We start from the raw sequence: 5,866 nt of genomic DNA, 5'->3' as shown, positions 1-5,866 counted from the left end.
ATGGAGACCTTGGAGGGAACTGAACTCTGCTTTCCACAACTCCTCAACAGCTCCTGCAGGAAGCCAATACGTCCTCACTTTGAGACCATGCTGATTTACATTCTGCTGTCCTTCATCTCTCTGCTCACTGCAGCTCTTAACCTGCTGGTCATCATTTCCATCTCCCACTTCAAGTAGACATTCATTAATATATGATGATAATGTATAGTAATAAAAAGTATTGCCTGATATTAAACTATGACAAATAGTAATCTGATTGTATTTCAGTCATGTGCTGGATCTGCTGTTATCTGAATGATGATTGATATGATTAATAATGATAAATATATTGCTTCCTCTCCAGGCAGCTCCACACCCCCACCAACCTCCTCCTCCTCTCTCTGGCTGTCACAGATTTCTACATGGGCCTCTTCATGTTTTTTCCAATTATGCTCATAGATGGCTGCTGGTTCCTCGGTGACCTCATGTGTACTCTGTATCAGTATGTAGCATATATTGTTACCTCTGCCTCAGTAGGAACCATGGTGCTCGTATCTGTTGACCGCTATGTGGCTATATGTCATCCTCTGCATTACTACAGTGAAATCACACAAAAAAGAGTTCAGGTGTGTGTTTGTCTGTGTTGGATATGCTCTGTAATTTTTCAAAGTCTGATCCTGAAGGATATAATGAAAGAACCAGGCAGGTATCACTCCTGCATTGGGGAGTGTATATTGGTCATTAATTACATTACTGGACTTGCAGATCTCATTTTATCCTTCATTGTTCCCATTACTGTTATTATTGTTTTGTATATGAGAGTATTTGTGGTGGCTGTGTCTCAGGCTCGTGCCATGCGGTCTCATATTGCAGCTGTCACACAATCAGGGAAAGTAACTGCAAAGTAATCTGAAATGAAAGCAGCCAGGACTCTTGGTGTTGTTGTAGTTGTGTTTCTAATATGTCTCTGCCCATATTATTGTGTTGTTCTTACAGGCCAAGATAACTTGCTCAATGCTTCATCTGCTGCCTTTGTAATATGCATGTACAGTTTTAACTCCTGCCTAAACCCTGTAATATATGCCCTGTTTTATACTTGGTTTAGAAAATCAATTAAGCTCATAGTTACATTTAAGATACTGCAGCCTGACTCCTGTGAGGTGAACATACTGTAGAAAGACTGAAATTAGAAATTAGACCCTCAGCATGAATGAAAAATGTGCTTGGTCATGGTGAAAAGTAATTAAATACTGCAAGATCATACACAAGATCATATACGGTCAAAACTGCCTACAGGTGAAGTGAATGACATTGATCATTTGTAATGATTCTTTGCAATGTTCTGCTAAGTGGTCAAGTGGATGTTCTTTGACAGAGATTAGCAACTATCTAGGCACGGCTGCAGACCAAGTACACCCCCTCATGGCAACGGCTTTATCTGATGACTTTGAAATGTTGTGGCTGATTGATGACAATGGTTTTAACGTTTTGGCTGATCAGTCACATTATGTAGACTACAATATGATCTTCTCTAAGAATGACTGTGTGAAGCTACTGCTGGTTTGTTTATTTTCATTTACAATACAGTGTATAGAAAGTGTTGAGTCATGTTTCTCAAAGTACCCACATTTCCTGAAGGGAAAACTGCCCCTCTCAGTTGATGCCACGCCCCCAACGCCAGATCAGGGCCAAAAATCCGAAACTTTAAAAAAGAGGATCTGAAAGTCAAATAAATATATAAAACCAAAAAAATGAGACTGAATGTGAAAAAAAACCAAAATCTGAATCTGAAAACATAAAATCTGCAACTGAAAAAAAGTGAAAATTAAAAAAGATTTATTCAAAAGAAAATCAGAATTCAATCAAAAATGTTTTTATTCAATTTGAAATGAACCTCTTCCTTCACTAATTTTTATTTTGACAATGTTTTAGATTTTTTTTATAAATCAAGTTCAAAACTTGAACTTTCAGTTTCAAATTAACAAAGCTTTTAGCCTTGATTTGACTCCATAATTGTGTGGCCTTTTCTGAACTGTGACACATTTGTGTTGTGCTGACTGTGTACTCTAACAACAAATGATTTGAAAAGAAAAAGTTTAAAGTCCTAACCAAGTAGTATTTTCGGATGTTTATATTTACATAAGAATATTACAGTCTCCAGTCCACCATGCTTGGTACTGTGTGTCTGGTGGGTATACCAGGCCTGTAATGCAGCCATTTTGTATGTGGACACTTTTAAATGCATACGAGTTAGAAAGAAGAGTAAATTCAGAACTAAGCTGAGAACTTTTATGAAATACTCAAATGTTTTGAAGAAATACTAGAAAAGAAAGAAATAATATGGTCTTCATTTGACAGTAAACAAACACAGTATAACGTAAACAAGTAAGACGTAATAATCCATAATTTGTATTATTTCGTCAAAACCGAGAAATAATTTTTTTCAGCAGTGTGTGGCAGCTTTTTATTAGGAGTGGTTATGAGTGAGGAGGGAGCCAAAGTTAAATGGACTGCCTTGTGGTGAGAATAGCTGTGATTGGTGTGAGACTGATTGGTAACGATGATTCGATCGGCATTCTGTCAGCTGTTTACAGCTGGGGCAAATGAGATCCATGTCCTGCATGAACTAACGCTAAGCTTCATTTCATTCAGGAACACTCTTGTCATAGGTCAAACCATTTATTGCAACAAATGGAATACAGTGATACTTGTTGCTGACGGCTCCGCTCTTAAGATGCTCCCTGAATTGACTAAGCAGCGTGCTAAACCAAAGCAGGGAGCACAATGCAGAAAACCCCCAAAACAACAGAGCCCAATGCCAAGCAATGCTAATGCCCATGGTAAGCAATAGCCTATGGTAAAACCATCTCTTTATAGCAGCAAGCTTGCTGCAGACCTCAGAAGCATTATCTTAGAGATGCATGCATCATGTAAGAGGCCATTCTACAATTATGTGAAGTATCAATGTGTAGCAGCAAGCCTGCTGCAGACTTCATCAAGATTATCTGAATAAGATGCAAGCATGCATCATATGAGAGGCCATTTTACAATTATGTGAAGTATCAATGTGTAGCAGCAAGCCTGCTGCAGACCTCAGCAAGATTATCTGAAGAAAGATGGAAGCATGAATCACGTAGGAGCTAATTCTACGATTATGTGAAGTATCAATACCTAGTAACATGCCTGTCGCAGACTTCAGAAAGTATTACTTAAATAAAGATGCAAGCATACATCCTGTGAGAAGCCATCCAAGGATTATGTGAGTTATCAGCAAGCCTGCTGCGGACCTCAGAGAGCATTATCTTAAAGATGCACGCATGCATCATGTGAGGTCATACCTAAATCAGTGCAGTGCATTCGCCAACCACTCAAATGCAGTGCTTTAACACTAGAAGGGCCGGAATTCCAAAACTACTAGAACGGCCGTGAGCAGTCATTTTGACTGCTAGATTTTAAACTATAATTTCTCATGTAAATACCCAATTGAGTGATGAATGCATTCATTGTGTCATGATATTTTTTTTAAAAACAACATAACACCGAAATGTACATTGTAACAAGTTTAATTATACATTTATCAATATTCATATCATCACACATAGTAAACTAATTATTGCATATTTTTACACAAGATTTTAATAGATAAAACTCAGAACAAGAAAATTAACAATTAAAAGTATCTTATTTGATTATGAAACATTTTATTTTAACACTAAATCATATATAATAAAAAAATAATAATAATCGAAAAAGCTGGAAACGAGCTGATCTAAAACAAAAACAAAAAAAGAGCCAAGAAAGAAGTTTACGCAATAGAACAATAAAACAACATACAATTATATAATCCAAATTTCATAAACATTACATTAATTACTTTTAGGGACAATACTGTTGCGATCAATGATCACAGTCCACACAGATGACCTCCGCTCTCCTCACACAATTGCCACACACAGGCTTGTGGCATTTGCTGCAAGTGTCCGATGTTTTGTTCTTTTTGCAGCTCTTTCGGACCTGGCACCGCCTCCGTTTCTGTGTTTGCTGCTGCTGCGGTGGTTGCTTCCGCTGCTGCCCACCTTGTGCCGACTGCCGTGTATTCTCCCCTCAGCTCCTCTGCCAGTTGCTGCAGAAATTTCCTCTGGGCTATACTGTTGCTGGTGCACTCCTTGAATAAGATGTGGGCATTGATCCCAGCCAGGTCTAGGATGTTATAGAAGACCACCACTGGCCATCTTAGCGTACCGCCTTTGACGGAGTATGCCCTCGCCATCTGATCCAGGACGTCCACGCCGTACTTCGTGTTGTCATAGTACATCACAGACTCTGGCTTTGCCTTCGCCCCACTTAAGGTGGCCACACCTGTGTGCACGGTGCTCAGAATGCAGACATTCTTCCTCGGCTTTCCCTGGTACACAGTCAGAGTCGCATCACCACACTTCAGCACCTTCGTGTTGAACAGCTCCGCGTGCTGTTTCACGGAGGGGGGCAACTCCCGTTTTTGTTTGCCCATGGTGCCAACCAGGCTGGTCTTCTTTGCCTGTAAGGCGGTGGCCAGTTTTAAGGATGTGAAGAAATTGTCTGTGGTAATGTTTCTTCCCCTCCCCAGGAATGGTTCCGCCAGTCTCAGCAACACACCCGTTCAACATGTATTTGGAGTCGACATCTGCAGCCAACCAAAATTTGATGCTGAATTTATCGGGCTTATTCTCCATATATTGGGTGAACTTGCAGCGGGCCTTTGTGGGGAACAGCTGCTCATCAATCGTGATATTGGTGCTGGGTTTGTAGCAGGCTACACTGTTCTGGATGAACCTGTCCCATGTGGCCTGCACCAGGGCAAACTTGTTGTCCTGCAGATGCACACATCGGGTCTCCTTCCTGTCAAACGCAGGAACCTCATTATGTCCCTGAAGCAATTTCTTGCCATGGTTTGTCTGAAAATGGGAAGCCCCATTCCTCAGACCACAGACTGTTGAGTTCAATGTTTTTGGCGCACTGTGTGCCACGGACATATGTAGGAGATACACTAATAATAAATGTAATTTATTAATCACTGGCGATCAATAAAGCACTCGTAAATGGGGCACCACCTCCGTTGTTTTGTCTATTTGAATAATCTGGAAGGAAATTAATCAAATCCGACTGGACAAGGTTAACTTGTAACAATTCTAATCAATTTTAAATCATTTTCACATTAAAAACAAACCTGCACAGACAACGACATACGGTTAAATATGTTTATTAACTAGATGTATCAGAGACATTTACTGGTAATAACAAAAAACGTATTAAACAAAAGATCTCCTGAAGGTCTATCCCAATCGTACCAGGACTCACCATCAGGAGGTGCTGTGGTTCCACCGAACACAGGACACATTAAACATTAAAACTTGATCTTAGCCAAACTTCATCGCAGAGAAACGTGGGGAAAATCAGTTTTATGAACTACTTTTACTGTTTCCTAATTTGTTAAAAAAATGGTGTTAATGGTGTTAAAAGTTGTAAATAACGGTAGATGGTCTCCTGGGAATCATCTATTAGACGGTTTTATTGTAAAGACAACAACGTCCTCCTTGCCAGGTGAAGAGGGGAGAGGCTCCAAGGGCCTCTTTTCTGACAACAGTCAGCTTGCAGATGAAAGGAGTAATTAACATCCATCTGGCTGAAGGACCATCCACACCGTCCCATCCTTCCCCTTTTCCACAGCCACCTCCGGCTGAGATGACACCAATGGCGGACTGAGCACTCCAGTGGGCTCAAGAGCTGGTTCGGGGAGGCCTAGAACAACAATAATAGCCTAATAACAATAATAACAATAATAATATTAAAAATATGAGCAGCAGAATAAGGGAATAGCCCAGGCTATAACTTAGCGCAGGGCACCTAG

General features: G+C 40.2%; 1 pseudogene; it reads left to right on the top strand.

Moving 5' to 3' along the window:
• LOC141002463 (trace amine-associated receptor 13c-like) lies at nucleotides 1-1,154 on the top strand (annotated as a pseudogene).
• Nucleotides 1,155-5,866: the final 4,712 nt, after the last annotated feature.

The sequence above is a fragment of the Pagrus major genome, chromosome 9, assembly GCF_040436345.1.
Source record: "Pagrus major chromosome 9, Pma_NU_1.0".
Lineage (NCBI taxonomy): Eukaryota > Metazoa > Chordata > Actinopteri > Spariformes > Sparidae > Pagrus > Pagrus major.
Note: the sequence above shows the minus strand (reverse complement) of the source record. Positions and strands in the feature narration are given on the sequence as shown.